Genomic DNA, 19,386 nt, shown 5'->3' with positions numbered 1-19,386 from the left:
TTTAATAATTTCCTTTTTTCCTTTTGTAAAAGCAATTTTATAAGAATGCTGCTTTTGTAATAATTTGGCATGGTTATGCCTTATAGGATAGGAAAATAACATTAGGAACTGCTGTGTCTATTTTTAAACAATATGATATGGATTGTTATATTTCATTGTTTTGCTTTTTTTTTAGTCAGTAGTATGACGTACTAGTTATCTTTGTGTGTGTGTTGTGTGTGTGTGTGTGCATCTATAGACATTTCTGTGGCAAGAAATTAGGGTCTCAGTCATTAGAAAGTCTTAATCTTATAAAACATTGTGTCATTTGTTTTAGGTAACTTTAAAGTATGTGTCATAACTTAAATGATATTTGTGTATGTCTCTATACTGTAGATTCTCAGTGAAAGCAGATAAAAGCCTCTCTGGGCCACAGTTTGTTTACTTGTAAAATGAGGTGGGTGGAAGAAATTATTTTCTAGAGACCTTTAAGTGTTTTCTGTTTAACTCAGTGGTAGAATTCTATGTATTGAGAATTGTACCTTACATTATGTAACCAAGATATTTTGGTGCAAGTGATTTTGTTCCAGTTAGAATACTACTTGTACTAATTAAATACCGAGTGATGCTATTTTAGAATCAAAAGAGGAGGTCTGATTTCCTACAAAGATTTTAAACTGTCTCTAATTCTATAGTGGAGTTACCCCCAATGTTTTGAAGTAAATTTTTTTGAGAATAAATACAGTATGATTCTCATCAGGGAGCAAGCATCAAGCAGATTAGAAAAAGCTAGACTTTATTTACATTCAGAAAAGAATGCACTTAAATATTACCAAAAAACTAACATTTTAAGTAGATTTTACCCCTTACTTGCATAGACTTAATACTTCACTCAATAGTCAAAGCATTAAAAAAGTGAACATTAATATTTTTAAAAATATAGTTTAGACATAATATAATATACTTACATATCTCTAGCAAGAGGGTATTTTATCAGTATGTGAAATATTCGATTTGCTATAATTGGTTCCTTTGTATTTTCTACATGCAGTGTAAGTATTCCTTAATCCCATTCATCTTATTAACTGAAGTAATCATATTTGACAGAATAGGCCATATGTTTTATATATTATTTTAATGTGTTGGTGAAAAGGTACGAACTATACCTGTGGTGCATATGTGAATATATATTTTTCAGTTACACAGGATATTTAATTGTTATATATTAGATATTCCGTGGATGATGAAGTTTAACAACTTATTAGATTCATATGAAACTTATACTTTAATATACTCCCAGTATATGGTATTTGGAAAAGGGAATTATATGGAAACTTTCATTTTTATTTAATACACTTGTGTACTATTTGAATTTAATGAACGTGTAGTACTTGTGTAATCAAAAATAATGTTGGTGTTTCAGTTCAATTGTATATTTGAAACATTAGTTTATTTAGAAATTATCCTCATTGCATAAAGTATCTTATAGATACCTAATATCTCTATTTAATTGTTTATTTTCAAGAGAGTGCTCTTCATCATATTCTGAAGAACTAGAATTGTGGTCAGGCTTATTATTTAATTTATACTCTCTTAATAATTTTGGCATTCAGAAATAAATACTAAATCAAGAGCAGTTAATCTTAATGAAACCTTTATTTTTTCATCCTCCCCCATTATAATTTTCTATTTGAAATAGGAAAAATGAATCAAATGCACAGATAATAGAAATTTCTAAATAATTATATGTACTTAGACTTCCAGCAATAATGTTCTAGAAACATCTAGCTTTCAATTAAAGATTTTAAAAAGAAATATTAAGAGTAGCTGAAGAAATAAGTGAAATTGATGAGAAAATAAGCTACAGAGCAGTATACTTTGTAGATTTTAATTTAAATTAATTTTAAAGAACATACATTTTTAAATAGAGTTTCAATATATATTTTTAAATTCTCAGATACTCTTCTCAGTTTTACAAAGTACATACTCTTCTAAATTAGAGACATTTTTAGATCCATCCCAAACAGATTGTTAAAAAATTGTCTTACCAAATTTGTCTGAACAAATTTTTGTGATATTATAGGGAGATAAAAAAACTTTCAAATATATTTCCCAAATAACCTCTGGCAAATATAGTGAGATAAAATCCTCATATAATTACCTCAATCTTTGCTATATCTTATTTTATATATATATTAATTCTTGCCTGTTTTCATGAATTCTGCAGGTATTTCTCAATATAAATCGAATTAGTTGAAAATTTTAAATGTATAAGTTTGCTTAAAGAACTATTTAATGCCACAAATCTTTTATCTTTAATACTGAATTAACAAGCATTATTACTTAAAACATTTTTTTAACTCTGAAATTTGAATGTGTTTTAGGTAATATTTGTGGGGGTGTGTGTGTGTGTGTGTGTGTGTATGTATCATCTTCCTAATGTATTTTCTGAAGCATGGTTGGCATCCTGATTGCCACTTTGTAGCTATTTAATCAAGTGTAACTTGCTTAACAAATTTAAGGTTTTTTTTTTTTTCTCAATCTGTTAATTGGAAATCATTACACCTACCTCACAGGGTTGTTGTGAGGAAAAAACAATCAAACGTGAAAGAGTGCTTAGCATATACGAGATATGCAGTATATGAAAAATGAGTGTTACTAAAACCTTCCAGTGACCTCCATTGTTCTTTTGATAAAATCCAAATTCCCTGTCCAGGTATTGATCTGGCTTCTCAACTTTATTTCTTTCCTTGTAGACTGCATGTATTGATTGATTGATTGCTACTGAACTTTTTACAGTTCCCAGAATATGCCATGCTTTCTTTGGGCCTTTGCCTGCCTGCAGCATTCTTTCCAACCACTCACATACCCCTTAATCCCTAGGCTACTATCATCTGTATAACTCAACCTAATCCTTTAGACCTAACTTATTTTTTTTTATTTTTTAAATTTATTTATTTATTTATTTTTATTTATTTATTGTTGGCTGCATTGGGTCTTCGTTGCTGCGCGTGGGCTTTCTCTAGTTGTGGTGAGCCGGGGCTACCTTCTTTGTGGTGCGCGGGCTTCTCATTGCGGTGGCTTCTCTTGTTGCGGAGCATGGGCTCTAGGCACGTGGGCTTCAGTAGTTGTGGCACATGGGCTCAGTAGTTGTGGCCCGCGGGCTCTAGAGTGCAGGCTCAGTAGTTGTGGCGCATGGGCTTAGTTGCTCTGCGGCATGTGGGATCTTCCTGGACCAGGACTTGAACCTATGTCCCCTGCATTGGCAGGTGGATTCTTAACCACTGCGCCACCAGGGAAGCCCTAGACCTAACTTTAATTTCTCCTTAACTGAGGTGTTTCCTCCTGCTTCATCCTTTATGCTTTTGTTAGGTGACCCTTGTACATGATCCTGTAGGCTTTGCTTATTCCTGTTCTTGTGTGTTTCTTTCTGTAAACTCGTTGAAGGTGGAATCTGCCTTTAACTTCTTTTTCCCAGTACTTAACAGAGTTTCTGCAACTCAGGACATGAGTGAACATTTAAAAATAGATGTAAGTTCTCCCTAAACAAATTCACAGTATGTACATGATTATATGATTGGTACTCCTTTAAAAAAATAACTTTAATTTTTCTATATTTATAGACTAGATTCCAGGCTTCACAATAATCAAATCAAAATTATCGCCTTATAATCAGACTACTTTGCCCACCATTTAGCACTCTCTGTGGGTTTATTAAAAGAGATGGACTCACCAGGGTACAAGCAGAAAGTTACTTTATTTTTTTCTGTCACTGTACCCAAAATCCCGTTTTGAATGTTATTTTTTCTGTCTCAGGGCTGTTCAAGTACCTATCCTTGTTCTGCCCTTCCCTTGCACTTCTTCCTCTTGCTCTCCTCTCTCTCTTGTTCTTTTGTTTTCTCTGTCATTCCTTCTTTCCTCACTCTCTGGCATTGCAAAATAGACTGTTTTCAGGCAGTAAAAAAACAGGCTAAGAAATTAAAATTCCAAACTGTCATCCAATGTAAAATTTCTCCCTTACATCAACCTTACTCAAAGCAGTCTTAAAAATCTGAGTGGGGAAGGGGAACAGGACATGTCGACTAGTAGACTTTTGTATTAATTTCTTTTGCCTTATTTTTCCTCCCTACTCACTGTGCAGCTCCTGGGTCTTCCAAAGATTCAAGATTAGAAATAGAGAACAACTAATTGGTAGTAAAGGTATGTTGGAAATCTGAATGGATTATTTCTCTTGCTTTTTGTGGTTTATCAAAGATTCCTACTGTCTGAGGATAACCCAGTTGTAATTTGATACTTCCTTTGTCTTCTTTTGGCTACGTTCCTTAGTCTCTGACTTTCTGGTCTACCTCCAGCCTCTTTCTTCTGGGGTTATCTTGTTCCTTTTGTAGTCCTTTGGATAGAGTTTCTTTAAAAATGGCTCAGGGCTAGTTCCTTTCCCAGGGATCCTTATCTGTCCTATGGGAAAATGTAATTCTGTACTCCACAATCTCTGAAATGGAATTCTTGGCCATTTCTGAGGTAGTAGCCTGGAGTGAGGTCATCTTGCCCTCTTGCCTTTAGATTTTTTTTTCAGACCTAAGTCCAGTTCCTGTACCATTCCTTAAGTGTCCTGTATTCTGAAGGGCATAGGCCAAAGTCTGAGTGAATCATTGTTCTATTCCTTCCTCAAACAATTTATAAACTCTCCTCCTCCAATAGATGCTTATATTTTTTTATGTGAATGATAGACTAAAGGATGCATGAGCAATTATTGGCCACATTCTTTCCAAGTGTTGCATAGGTGATGTGTCACCTCAGCTCTAGTACTTGGAACCTATTGTTCTCAGCTTAGGGTCCTTAGCGGAAATGGAGAAAACAGGAAAATTCCTATTTTAATATCCTTTTAAATCACCTGCACTGAGGCCATTATGGGGAGCTGGCATATCTATGAATGTTCATCCATTTCTGTATCTCCATACCTTGTCTTAGGCTATTCTGTGAGTTTGGAATGTTCTTTCTAGCTTTTCCTCCTGATAGAATCTTACTCAGTCTTTGATGTCCAATTTAGGTGAAGTCTTTATTGGTCTTGGCAGTTAGAATAAATGCTTTTCTCTAGTGTGTTCTGTGTTCTCACTAATACTTTGTTTAAAGTATTATTGTATTATCTATAAATATGTCTGTCTTCCTATTAGATTGTGAGCATTTTTAAGGCAGCTACTGACTTATTTCTTGGTGAATCCCTTACTGCTGTTCTCTGTTATGTATTCAGTATATTATTTGCTGAATTAATGAATCTCTTCTAAACACTGAGATTGGGGTTTATAATATTACTGTTGAGTAATTAATACTTCTTTTCTTATTTATGTATATCCTTAGTCCAAAAATATTTGAGGGTGCAAGAATTATTTTTTATGCCTCTGATTTTTTTTTTAAGCCAGTGGTATTGCCCTTCATTCATTCTTAGGCAAGTGCATTTTAGGTCTTAGTTGTGTTTTGGCTCAGTTGATCTTCTTCCATTTCCCTTGCATCTCTTTGTTTTTCTTCCTTGTTTTATTACAATTGATAGAGTGTCAATGATGATTAAATAAGGATAACCAGGTAATCCAAGCAGGTTCAGGTTGAAAGTTAGAAAAAAAAAAAAGCAGTTTCTTTCCATTATCAGATTTTCTTTTCTTTCTTTCTTTTTCTTTTTTTAATTCTTCAAGGTTTCAGATTGTATCACAAAGTGTGGTCAGAAATGGTGAAAAATCAAGCTGTTGGTCACCAAGAACATTGGTTATGAGAGAGTAGTATTCCTGTAACAGAAAATTAAATTGAAGTTGTATTTGTTGGGAGTAAAGTGCTGTTTCAGTCAGACTTTATTGTATTGTTATTTTGAGTGATTGCTGTGCAAAAGTGACTTAAACCGTTTGGAATGCAGCATTGAATTTCTGCCATTCCTCAACATAATTTAATGCAATCTTTATTGCTGAAATTTAGCCAAAAGTAGGATTCTTTAATATGTATTGTCAGGTAAATATATGATAATTAGATAATTCCAAAGTCAAAAGGGCATTGTAAATAGAAATAATTGAAAAATTCCTTTTATGTTTAAAAATCTTTTTTTTTTTTTCTGGAAAGTTCCAAATGAGTATAGATAGTATACTAAGAAGTAAAATAGAAAAAAATGTGTTCTCTTCAAATCAGATCATTAAAGTTTGAGAGAAGATAAATCAATTATCAATAAAATATCCCCATAATTTTTTGCTCCTATTTCCACATTGCTATTAAATATGGATTATCTCATTTAAAATTTCAAAGAAAGATTTTTACCTTATTTACTAACTTTCACCAATATAACTAGTGACACTTTAATACTTAATTTATGATTTTTATCAATTAACACTTCCTAGCCTAGGAATCTTGGTGAATGGATGTTCTGACCTTTATGTCAGGTGAAATGGTAAATATGACAAATCTCAGGATCAGATGAATTTCAAGCAGCATTGATGCAAGGAATTGTAATATATATGATTACTTTATGAAGTCATATTTCTTATACCAATAGACTTTTGTATTTGTGCTTTCATAAGAAGGAACAAACTGTAAAATATGACAAAGTGCATCTAGGTATCAAGAAACTATTTATTCCTGCTACTTTACCCTTTTCCCAACCATTGCAGTAATTCAAACATTCTATTTACTTTACAAAATTAGTAAAATTAATTATTCTTCTATTTTTCACTTAGTTTAAGGTGAATATTGCTATGTGATGGAAGTTTGATATTAGAAAGAACAAATTTCTATTTTTCTAAGTTTTCGTGAGCATACTTGGGAAAACGAAAATTCAGGGGTGTTTTTAGGAAGCCTGGTATATATAGCCACCAGTCATCATATAGGAAAATTAATACTTAAAAATATAGTTTTTCAAAATATACTATCTGAAATATATTTCTTTTAAAATTTGTCATTCTGGTTTTTTTTTCGTTTTAAATGGGTCTTTCTGTTTTTTAATTGTGATATTGTCTAGGACTTTAGTATAGAAGCCGTTTCAGTGGGTCAAGTAAAATGTTAAAAATTAAACAGTAAAGAGCTCTAAAATTCATCAGAAACCTACTTCTTTATTTTGTACTTAACGTTAGTGCTCCACGGCATAACACCTTACTCATGTTGCGGAGGTAAACGCAAATAATAAGAAAATTGGCCATTAATTGTTATTTACTTTTTATGCTGCTTTTTGAAATTCTAACTCCGCATTTTCCCACTGTGCTGCAGGTTATGACAGATTCAGCTCATCTGAAACCAAACCAGATCTTTAGTTCTCCATTCTCATTCTGCCTCCCAACCTAAATCATTCTTGCTGTGGCTTCACCATAAACCTGTGACATAGGGTCAAAATATTATCGCTCTTTCCTCTCCTTTGATTTGAATATCATTCTGTTTATTTCCAGATTCTAAAATTGTTTTGCTTTTAAGATGTCTTAAATCAGTATGCTTCATTCTATATTTATTGATAAAACTCTAGTTCATTACTTATCACTTGCCAAGATTTGTGTACTAGTTTTGTCTTTCTATTTATATTACATTTTCCTTGAGAGTAGAAACCACATATTATTCACATTTGTGATTTCCATAGAGAATATTCTCAGTAAATCCTTTCTAAGTTCACTCAATTAATTGTGAGATAGTTGATTCTTGGTATTTAACTCTTAAAAATATTGAATGGATTGCTAAAACACAGGTCAGTCCCACATTTAAAATCAGTCACACATTATTCCAACTAGATAATGTTCCTATTAATGTTAACACTACCAGGAAAGTACCTTAAATGAATTCTGAACAATAATCTATTAAGAACACTTGGCTTGGTACTATGTGAAAGCAAATTTTACTGGGCATATGCTAGTATATATGCTAGTTTGTAGGCTCCTGTTATAACTTATACACTGAGTTCAGTCTTTTTTTCCTTTGATCCCATTTTAAAAATATGGAGTTACAGGCAATTTTGAGAAAATAATTTTAGCAGAAGACAACTAATGGGTTAGTTCTCTTTTTACATTAGTCCCTTTCTAGCTCTTTTAGACATATGTAATACAAATGGGAAGCAAGTTTCTTTTGAAGTCAACTCAACTCCCAGTCCCACTGTGGATCTCCTAAGAAGAGTAATATCCAAGAACATGCACGGATTGCTTACCATATGCCTTTTCAGCCTCTTCCCACATCACCTGTGGACATTAACTTGCCAAAGGTGAAGCTCCTGCCAGATCTGTGATACAATCAAATGAAATAACTCAAGACTATTCTAGACAGATAAGCAATCACACATGTACAGAAAACAAAAACAAAAAAACAGCCTTACCCTAAGTACCAGGGAATTGGGTCAGTAAAGGAAAACTGAATTGGGAGATTTTTAATAGAAAAACAGTGGAAACAATTTCACATCATATTTTTCAGTGGAGGCTTGGGAGGAAGCCCACTGTTCTCAAGGAGGTAATTGAATGTTCCGTTTTTCTATATTTAAATTGAGAATTTTTTCGCTATATTTTGGGCCATTATTCATCTTGGTCATTGACAATATTCATTTTTTAGATTATAACATATAGTCATTTCTCATTTTTTATTTTTTGTTTTTTTGAAATAAAAAGCATTTTTAAAACCTCAAAAAATTATTTTAGTGCTTCCTGTGCTAGAACTTTATAGATAGCTTATTTTTCCCCTTTGCCTTTTCTTCTTATAGTCTTGGAAGATAATCACTGGTTTATGAAAATTTTCATTATGAATGTGCTATCATTTCAGGTCAGATTGAATATGGACTTACTGTGGTTTTTTAGAGTGTTTCATAAAATTATTTGAATGAATGTCAGTGTTATATAGAAATAAGATGACCTCTTAAATGTGTTCTCTTAAAAATATTCTTTTCAGTCTATAATTTTGAATATTTTGATTAGTATAATCCTATTTTCTTCTCATTCCTCTCATCTTTCTTTTAGTAGTATGTGTGTGTATTTCTTTATCTACATATGTCTATCATCTGTCTACACGCATACATACATAAGAGCTCTTAATTTTATAAATTTGCTTTTAATATTTCAGTGTCTCAGTTATTCTTTGAAAATGATAAATTTTCAAGTCAGTTAAATTTTCTTTTGGCTTATATAAAAATAAAATTTGAAGCCTATGTATGTTTTATAATCTGTTTTCCAGTTTCGCCCATATTTATATTAACGTTGGCATATGTTGCTTTTATACCCTCTATATTATATGATATCTATTGATGGTTTGTGTGTCACTTAGTAAATTTAATATAATTAACATTCTGTTATTTATATAATATTCTATTCTCATTCTTCATTCATTCATTCAATAAATGTTTATTTTGTAGTACTGTTCTCTAGGTCCTGTATGCTGGGAATACAGAAGGTCTCTGCTCTAGTGGAGCTTATACTCTTATAAGTGAAGAGGAAAACATATAACACTAAATAATTTCACATAGGCATAAATACTATAAAGGAGCTAAGTGCATGTGATAAAAGTGTTGAGGAAGAGTACGCTTTAGCTAGGGTAGCAAGAGGAGACCTCTTCAAAGAAGGGATATTTAAATTGAGCTCTAAATGACTCGGTGGAAGAAAATCACATTCCAGGTATCAGGAATAACAAGGACAAAAGTCTGGATCTGAATGAGTTTGGCAGGTTCAAAGAACAGAGACAAATGCTGTGTGTGTTGAACGTTGTTAGGGGGAGAGAGTGGCAAAAGGAGATGTTTATGAGATAACACTGGGTGAGCTCACATGGGCCATACATAGTAAGGAGAATTTTATTATAGTTAAAATGTGAATATATTGGGCACTTGAATGTTTTGATGATTAACACTGAGGAAATCACTCTCCCTGCTGTATAGAAGATTAACAAGGGAAAGGGTGAGGGGCTAGAAAGAGGTAGTTATTAGGAAGTTATTGCAGTAGTCTTAGAAAAATGGTGGCTTAGGGCTTTTTGAAGTAGAAATGATGTTTTGGAGGGGCACTGTTAGAATTTGTGAATGGATTAGAAATGGTGTAATCAACAGTATCAGACATAATTAAACATTAAATATTCTTCGAAGATTTAATGGACATACACTTTTCCATGGCAGAAATGTACCATAATTTATTTAAATTGCACCTCTATTTTTGATTACTTAGTTTTTTTCCTCATATTTTGCTAGCATAAATAACAATCTTGTCATTTTCTCACCTCACTGCCATTGTATATAAATGATGATTTGTGATAGCTTTCCAATTTGAGAGGTAAAAAATTGTATCTTGCTATTTTAATTTGGTTATCTTTGATTACTAGGTAGATTGAAATTTTAATGTGTGTATTGATCGATCAGTTGTATTTTTTCAGTTGTGAATTGTTTCTAGTCTTGTTTGGGGATGTTGATATTTTCCTTATTGTTTTGAAATGCCATATTAACTTTCTATGATGATTTAAAGGTCCCAACATGATTTGGCCTTGAGATTTCTTGATTACATCTTATTTCAGTCTCCCCAGTGCCCTTTATGCTCAAGACACTTCAACCACTTCCCAAACAGGCTAATCTTTGTCTTGCCTCATGGCTTTTGCACTTGTGGTTATCCATTTTCTGGATCCCTCTTCCTCAAATCTTTACATGGTGATTATGTCTCATCATTAATGTTTCAGCTCAAATGTCACCTCCTTAACGGAACTGTTCTCAACTTTCTAGTGCTACATCCCTCTCACCCCTTTCACATTCCATCATGTTACTGCCTCTGGGGTTTTTGTTTGTGTGTTTCCCCAGTCTTTTATGGTCTTCATAGCACTAATCCCTGTCTGAAGTTACCTTCTTACCTGTCTTTTCCAATGAGAATGAAAGAACCATGGGAGCAGGTATCTACTCTGATTTGTTTACGTCTATTCCCTCTGGGGTAGAATATTGTTGGCCAAAATTAATATATTTTGTCAAATGGATGATATAAGGATATTAGCCATTTGTTCCATATACTTGTGTTTTTCCCTTTTGTCAATTGTCTTTATCTTTGTTTATGGCATTTTTTTATACAAAGAATTTTATATTTTCATGGAGTCAAGTCAATGAAGCATTTTTCTTTTGACTTTTTCATTACTTTTAGAAGGAAAGGAAAAACCTTCCCATCTTGAGTTCTTCCATTTTCCTATATTCTAATTAAAATGTTTCTGAATGTAAAATTATCATTTATTTTTATGAAATAGGGAAGGTTTTAAACATAAAAATAGCTCTTGTAAATGTATTTCTGTGCTTTCTTCTAGTCTTAATACACATTATCTGTAAAATAGAGATCATACTGTATAGAGAGCTTTTTACCTTTTTTCAATTAATATTGTATCATGTGCATATTTAGATGGTATATATTTTTCATTCTTCACAAGCATGATCTTTTCAGTGTCTACAGAATATCCCATGTTAGGCATTTGTTATATTTAATCAATCCCCTATTGTATACTTGTTTTAATACACAGTGCGTATTATTGTGTTTAAGTTTTTGTGTACACTTACGATTGTTCTGTTATGATAAATTACTGAACATAGAATAGTGGGTCATAGGAGTATATACAATATTTTAAGATATTTGAGTATTCATTGCCAAATTATATCTCAGGAAATTGAAATCAGTTCACAGTCCTAGTAGTAATTTATGCCTGTGTCTGTTTCTCATGATATTTTCCAATTCCCGATAATTGTGTGCTTTTAAAATCTTGGCCCATTTCTTCCCATCTGTGCCTTCCCCCCAAATTATATAAAACAATTGTCATATTTTTCACATAAAAAATCTTAAGAATTTTATATGGTCATCTCTATCAGCCTTTCCCTTTTCCTTTCATGTCTGTGTTTAAAATAACTTTTCTCCTTCTGAGGTTGTATGTATGCTCACTTACGGTCTGATTTTGGCTGTTGCAACTCTCTCATTTATATAGAATTTTTAAAATATTTATTTATTTATTTTCTTTATTTTTTTGGCTGCGTTGGGTCTTAGTTGCATCCCGCGGGATCTTCGTTGAGGCATGTGGGATCTTTAATTGCAGCGCATGGGCTTCTCTCTAGTTGTGGCGTGCGGGCTCCAAGGCGCGTGGGCTGTAGTTGTGGCTCGCCAGCTTAGTTGCCCCGCAGCATGTAGGATCTTAGTGCCCCGACCAGGGATCGAACCCGCATCCCCAGCATTGGATGGCAGATTTTTTACCACTGGACCACCAGGGAAGTCCCTCACTTATATAGAATTTATTTTAAGATATTTTGGAGGAAAATTTCTCACTGTATTTTCTCCAGTTATGCCAGCCATATTATTTTTGAGTAATGATATGTGCTAGTTTCATTCTAAATTTTTATGTATTCCACGGTTTTGGGGGGAAGGTTATTTATTCTGGTCCATTGTTACATTAATTCTTGTGTTACTTATTATTGATTTGTAATGTCTCTTTATTTTGAATTATCTACTAGAGTAATAATTCTCTGATTCTGTTATCCCTAATTTTTAAAACTCTCCTGGTTTATTGTTATGTTCCTTTTCCTCATGAACTTAGAATCATTTTGCCAAGTATCCTTCCCAAATAAAGCATTCTTGTTTTTTATTTTAGTGAAATTGTGTTAAAACTGTTAAATTGTTTACGTAAGATATTCTTATAATACCTAGGATTTCATATATGAGCTGAGATTATTTTTCTTTTCTGTCTTAGCAAAGTTTTTTCCTGTATAGGTTTCCAACATGTTTCATTTAAGATCATTTCTAGTTGTTTATTTAATTTAAGGCCATTCCTAGTTGCTTTTTCAAATCTTTTTTTCATTTATATATTTAACTGATTATTGTAGTTCTATACACTACTGGATTTCTGTGGTCACTGTAACAGTTACCACAAATTTTGTATCTCAAGACAACACAAATTTATTTATTCTCTTACAGTTCTGGAGGCCAGAAGTCGAAAATCAGTTTCATTTGGCTAAAGTCAAGGTGTTGACAGGACTGGTTCCTTTGGAGGCTGTAGAGGAGAATCCCTTTCCTTGCCTTTTCTAATTTCTGGAGGCTGCCTGCTTTCCTTGGCTTGTGACCCCTTCCTTGAATCACTCCAACATTTTGCTTCTGTCATCACATCTACATCCTCCTTTGACATTGTTTCCGTCTTATGAGGACCCTTTTGATTATATTTAGGGACCATCTAGGTAATCTAGGGTACTCTCCTCATCTCAAGATCTTTAATCTGCAAGTTCCTCTTGCCACTTAAGGGGACATTTATAGTTCTAGGGATTAGGATGTGAGTACTATGCAGGAGGCCACTATTCAATCACATGTAAGAAAATTCTTAATTTTCTATACTATTTTACTTTTGTCTATTTTATTCAACTTCTGTATTAAGTATAATTGTATTTAGTTTATTTTCTAGATAGTCATAAAATTGTTAAGTAATCATAACTTTTTCTCTGTTTTACAGTAGTAACTGTATACCTCTTGTTTCTACTTCTACCTTTTTGCTGTTTTCAATGTTTAATGCAAATGCCTAAAATACTTTAATTTTATTTATCATATTTGCTGTTGGTTTAGGATAGGTATTTCTTCTAATCATGGGAAGTAATTTGTTTATAATCTTCTCTCATCGCCTGCTCCTTTGACATATTTGTGTTATATTTATGTACAACCCAGTATTAACCCACATTTGCATTTCTGGATTAAGTTATATTTGACTATAGTATATCAGTTTTTCAATACATTGCTGGACTTAATTTACCAGTACTTTATTTATGAGTTTTAAAATATTTACATTAGTAAATGTGATTCATTTTTGTGTGGTTAGTTTTGTGTATGACTTCCTTTTCCATTTGGAATATCTGAGTTATGCTAGTTAATAAAATGAATTTAAAGGCATTCTATTTTTCTCTGTAGACTGGAATAGTTATTATAGCTTGATAACTGTCTCCTCATTTAAATTTTGCAAGACCATATAAAGCAATCTGAGCTCAGAGCTTATTTGAATATAATTTTGACAGGCTTTTAAATTTCTTTGGTTGTTTAATTTTTGAGTCAATTTTGAAAATTTACATTGTCGCAGGCAAGTTGTCCATTCTATCAAGATTTTCCTATAGACATTGTTAGACTGTTAATGATGTTAATTCTGGATTTATCATCAACAGATTCATATTTTTAAGAGATTAGTCCGATGGTAGCATGGAGGACATTACTGAAGGCAGAGGATGGTTAGAAACATAAGTGCCTCCTAAAGTAGAGATATAAGTAGAAAAGGAAGGGAAGAAAGGAATATAGATGAAAAAATGCTAATAAAATAGAATCACCAAAGACTTGTTCACTGGTTGGATGTAGTAGATGAGAGAAAAGTTAAGACAATTCCCAGCTTTTGTCAAGTGTATTTGGGGTTGAAGGAAACGTTTGCCTTATCTTTATTTCATAATAATAATCTCTGATTTCATTTGAAAGGCTTTATTATATTCTAGATAGTCTGTCATTAATGTGAAAAGTTGGGACAGGCAGATCAATATCCAAGTGATAGTTTGCTAGAAACCAAGGTTATCTACTACAGTGTATATGCAATAGTTATCCAGAAGAGAAGAAATGGACATTCTAATAAGATTTCTGAGCCATATAGCATGAAGGGTGACCTAAAAAAAATCATATTTTATTTAGTGATATTTTTTAGTAAATATCTGGAAAAGTGAAATACAGAATTTTTTAGTGAGGGAGTTTAAACATAATGTTTGAAATTTGTTTGAAGAAATTTCTCAGCAAATGTGTGCAAAGCACATGAACTATGGATATCAAAATGAAATATTTTCTACCCTCGAAAGATCTGAAAGTCTTGTAAGACATGTTTTATAAGGGTGATTTCAAAGTATCTGTCCACCTGCCTTACATACATGAGTAATGTAAGCCCATGTAACTACCACCACGTGGGTCACACATGTCAAGATATGGTATATTTCCATCATGCCAGAAATTCCATAGTACTGCTTGCCAGACCATCCCTCACTTCCCCCTCTCACCCAGGGTTCCCTTCTTCTTCACCCTCTCCTGCCACTAACAATCACTGATCTGTTTCCTGTTACTATAGAGTCAATTACACTTTTCTAGGGTTTTATTTAAATGAAATCATAAAATATGTAGCCTTGTGTCTGGCTTCTTTTGCTCTGCATAAGGTTTTGAAATTCATTCTTGTTGTTGCATGTATAAGTAATTTGTTCCTTTATGTTGAGGAGTGATCATTGTCTGAATGTGTAGTTTTTTAAAAAAAATTCATTCACCTATTGATGGATTTTTAAATTGTTTTCAGTTTTTGACTATTAGGAATAGAATTGCTATGAAAAATTTTCAAGTCTATCTGCAGACATATGTTTTCATTTCCGGTAACTAAACACTTAGGAATAGAATATCTAGGTCATATGGAATATTAAACTTTACAAGAAACTGCCAGACTGTTTTCCAAAGGGGTTGTGCCATTTTACATTCCTTCTGCCAATGCATGAGCATTTTAGTTGGTCCCCATCTCTACCAGTACTTGGTGGTATCAGTCTTTTAAAATTTTAGCCATTATAATTTGTGTATAGTTTATCTCATTGTAGTTTTAACTTACATTTCCCTAATGGGTTTTCTTGTGCTTATTGACCATTGCTGTATTTTCTATTGTGAACCATCTTCAAATCTTTTGCCCATTTGTATTTGATTGTTTGTTTTCTTCTTTTTAAGTTACAAGAGTTCTTTACATATTCTGGATACAAGTCCTTTGTCAGATATATGTGAATGTGTTCTTCCATGTTATGGCTTGCCTTTTTATTTACTTGTGTCCTTCAAGGAGCAGGAAATTTTAATTTTTATAAAGTCCAGTTTATAAATGTTTTCTTTTATGTTTCTTGCTTTTTGTATCTTAAGTAACTTTTGCAAATGTCTACTTTTCTCCTGTGTTTTCTCCTAGAAGTTGTTACGTTTATAATGTATCTTGAGTTAATTGTTGACTATAGTGTGAGAACAAATTTGATCAATAAGCATAATTTAATTAAGAGAAGTCTAAAAGAGATAGATTTTCTTCTGGAGTTAAAGATAGATTTGGTATTGGTTTATGTAAGAAATGCTATTCTAGCTTCTATACCCATGCAAAAAATGAAAAGATGCTTTGTAAATTAATGAATTTCCTGTTAGTGGTGGTATTTAATAAATATTGGTAACATTCTGTCTCAAATGAATTTGTACATACAAATACCTTATCATTGTACTTGTCAGACATAAAATATTCAGTAAATGTTTGTGGTTGTTATGGTTATTGCTAATGTTGTTATTATTACTATATTCAGAATTCTTGCCTTCTGGAAGTTTAGAGAGGATGATATTTAGTTGAAAAAGATTTGGATTCTCTTATTTATTACACACAGTGGTCATATTTTTGTGTTGTTTTTTTTTCTGCCTCCCCCTCCTGCCCCCAATAGAGAGTTTAATTGTTAGTGGGTACCCATAAATAAATTTTAGGAAGCAGTCTTTTAAAAATTATTTTAATGATCTCCTTTAATTGCATGGGTAATTCATGAATACTTTTTTTTGAAAAGCTTTTTTGAAATGCTTGCCTTACAATCAGTTTACTGGACATGTTATCGTAACATATATGAAAACTGTAAATTATCCATAAACTCAAAGTATTTTAGCAAGATTAGTATCAATGTCAAAGTGTATTAAAAGTGATATATATTATAGTTCTAAGGAATTTTTATGACTATTTAACCAGTTGCTCTTATGAAACAGAAAGAAACAAAACAGACTCATGAACTACAGCTCAAAAACTGTGTTTTTTTGTTTTGTTTTGTTGTAGTTGGGGCTGAGCATTTGGTTTTGTTTGTTTGCATTACATGGTATGAGAGAATAGTAGATTGGTGCTTTTCCCTGTATATCAGACTTGTCTTTGTTTTGGTTTGGTTTTAAGTAGTCAGTGTTTGCATAAATATTTCATTCTTTATAAATAATGAGTTTTCTTTTCAATTTAATCTTTATCTTTTTTCTTAAAATATAAAAAAGATGTAGTATGGAAATATTTATTGAAAAACCTAATAAGTGAAAGTAGGCATATTAGAGCAGGAGTTGGCAAACTTTTTCTGTAATGGGTTAGAAAGCAAATATTTTAGGCTTTGCAGACGAAGAGGTAAAATCAGGGATATCATGTAGGTATTACATAATGAGAAAAAACAGATTTCTACAATTTTGTATTGACAAAATTCAAACTATAACAATACTACTACTAGTAACAACACCAGCAGAAGTGGAGAACAACGTAGAGATGTAAAGAAAATAATGAAATTCTTTGGGGGGGAAAGAAAGAAATAACATTTTTCTTAACTAGGGTTCGAAGTCAGCATTCCTATCAAATCAGTTGTAAATTTCCATCTGTTAATGTCAACCTAGAATGAGATTTTACATATTTCATTCTTGAAAATGAAATGTCTTCACACAGATTGGTACTGCCGAATACTGATATTAATTTATGAGCATGTGATAATTTGGGGGCACATCTATTTTTTAGGAGGCATTTATAGAATTCGAATACATTTTTCTCTTAAAATTTGCTTTTAGCATGTTATTATATTACATTAATCATTGCCAATTGAAGATTAGGTAGAAGCTCCTCAAATGCATAGTTAAGTAGATTTTGGAATATAGAAATCTTTTTAGCACTGCATTGAAGTATGAAAAATGCTGCAGGAACTATAGTTTAGACTCAGAAAATACACCTGCTGCAAATGTGTGTGGGATTGGGTTCTCACTTCTTATTTTAATTGTCGATAGCATGGGAAATATATACTTGTGATTCAAAAACTTAGTTGTTGTCTAAATGACTTTATTGCAATTTAAGTTTTGCATGTAAGTGTTTTTTTTTGCCCTGTATCTTGAATTCATTACAAACATTGTCAAGTCTACAGCAAAAACTAATTTTCAAAGCTATTTAGTGTCAGTAACAGTGGTTGAGAGTCACAGTCAATGTTCTCATTCAGAAAAATTTCCATCTTGGCCTGAGCTCAATAAATCACAATAAACTTTATCACTGCTAAATTATTGAACTGTTAAGTGGTAGGGCAAATCAGGCTGTTCATCTTTTATTTCTGACAAAAATTCATAGAATTGACAATGATTAAGTCTGTCAGAGCGAATAAAGTTTACTGTTGAAGCTACTGGTTCAATAACACATGATAGATTCAAATATATTCTACAAGGTATTTGCTGATTTAATAATACAATGAATAACCATAGGTTTTCAGTGCCTTAACATCTTTGCCAAGTTTATAAATTTGTGCAACTAAATCTCTTTTGGTCCCACACATACTTTTACCACCATCAGTTGTAACTCATCTTAGCAGATTCTACTGCAAGTTATGAATTCATGTTTTCCTAACTTTTTTGAAATATCCTTGCTTGTAGTTTTCCACACAACTATTAATATGAAGCTTATTCATCAATCACATTAATTCCTTGAATAAACAACTGGCATTAACGCTGTAGGTAAAAGTTTATTTTCTCTGGACAAGTTTTAATTTACTCATCATTGTGAAATGCTTTTCTTGTTTGGCTAACAAACTAGCTACTCAGAAACTTACTTTGGTGGCAGCTTCACTTCATTTTTTGTTTTTTTGAATAAGACATTTCATTTCAAGTTTTTCTGACCGTTGCCTTCTTGTGTGATGGGAATGTTGTGATGAGTGTATAATCTGGTAACGTTGACATTTTTTCTTTTAGCACAGCCCTAGTGTTATTGCTTAAAACAATGCTTCCTGTCAAATCACAGGAAGATATAGAGGACTTTTTTCAATTAACTTACCAAAGCAGCCAACATGACCTAGCAGTCATAGTTCATCTTCTGAAATAATAATAAAAAATGCTCCAGAATATCCAGTAAGTTCTTCAAGGTGTGTTTGGAACACTTTTATTCGCATGTAAAATGTGAAGGAATCAATAAAGTGAAACTGTTTTCTTTGGTTTTACATATATGGTAGAGCCAAGAAGACACCCAAGGGCATAACTTAAGTAATCATTCCACAAAAGGTGAAAATTTGAAAGTAGAGGAAGTATTTTAAAAACCCATAAAACTGAGAAACATCATCAATACTTTATGGCATGGAAGGGGTATTACAAACTGAGTAGTATGTTAGTAATTATTTTGTTACCCAAAATGTAATTAACTGCAGTTAGTCCCATGTATACTTGAAAGTATAATGCAAAAATAACAACAACAAAAAATCATTTCACATGTACATTTTGGGAAAGAGAAAATATTTGCATGAGTTAACACATACTTGATTTCAAAGTAACACATTCAAATTCTGAGGACCAAGACCGGGTTAATTTTGTTAAAAATTTCAACTCTTTTACCAAAATGCATCTGTCCGGTGCTGTGTAATGAGAAAAACATCTGTCTGTTTTACATTAACAATTATTGTACTTT

General features: G+C 32.2%; 1 protein-coding gene across 3 annotated transcripts in view; it reads left to right on the top strand.

Moving 5' to 3' along the window:
• NOVA1 (NOVA alternative splicing regulator 1) overlaps positions 1 to 19,386 on the top strand; it is a 139,495-nt gene that overhangs the window by 46,623 nt on the left and 73,486 nt on the right. The window lies entirely within an intron of this gene.

This window comes from Balaenoptera acutorostrata, chromosome 3 (genome assembly GCF_949987535.1).
Source record: "Balaenoptera acutorostrata chromosome 3, mBalAcu1.1, whole genome shotgun sequence".
NCBI lineage: Eukaryota > Metazoa > Chordata > Mammalia > Artiodactyla > Balaenopteridae > Balaenoptera > Balaenoptera acutorostrata.
Note: the sequence above shows the minus strand (reverse complement) of the source record. Positions and strands in the feature narration are given on the sequence as shown.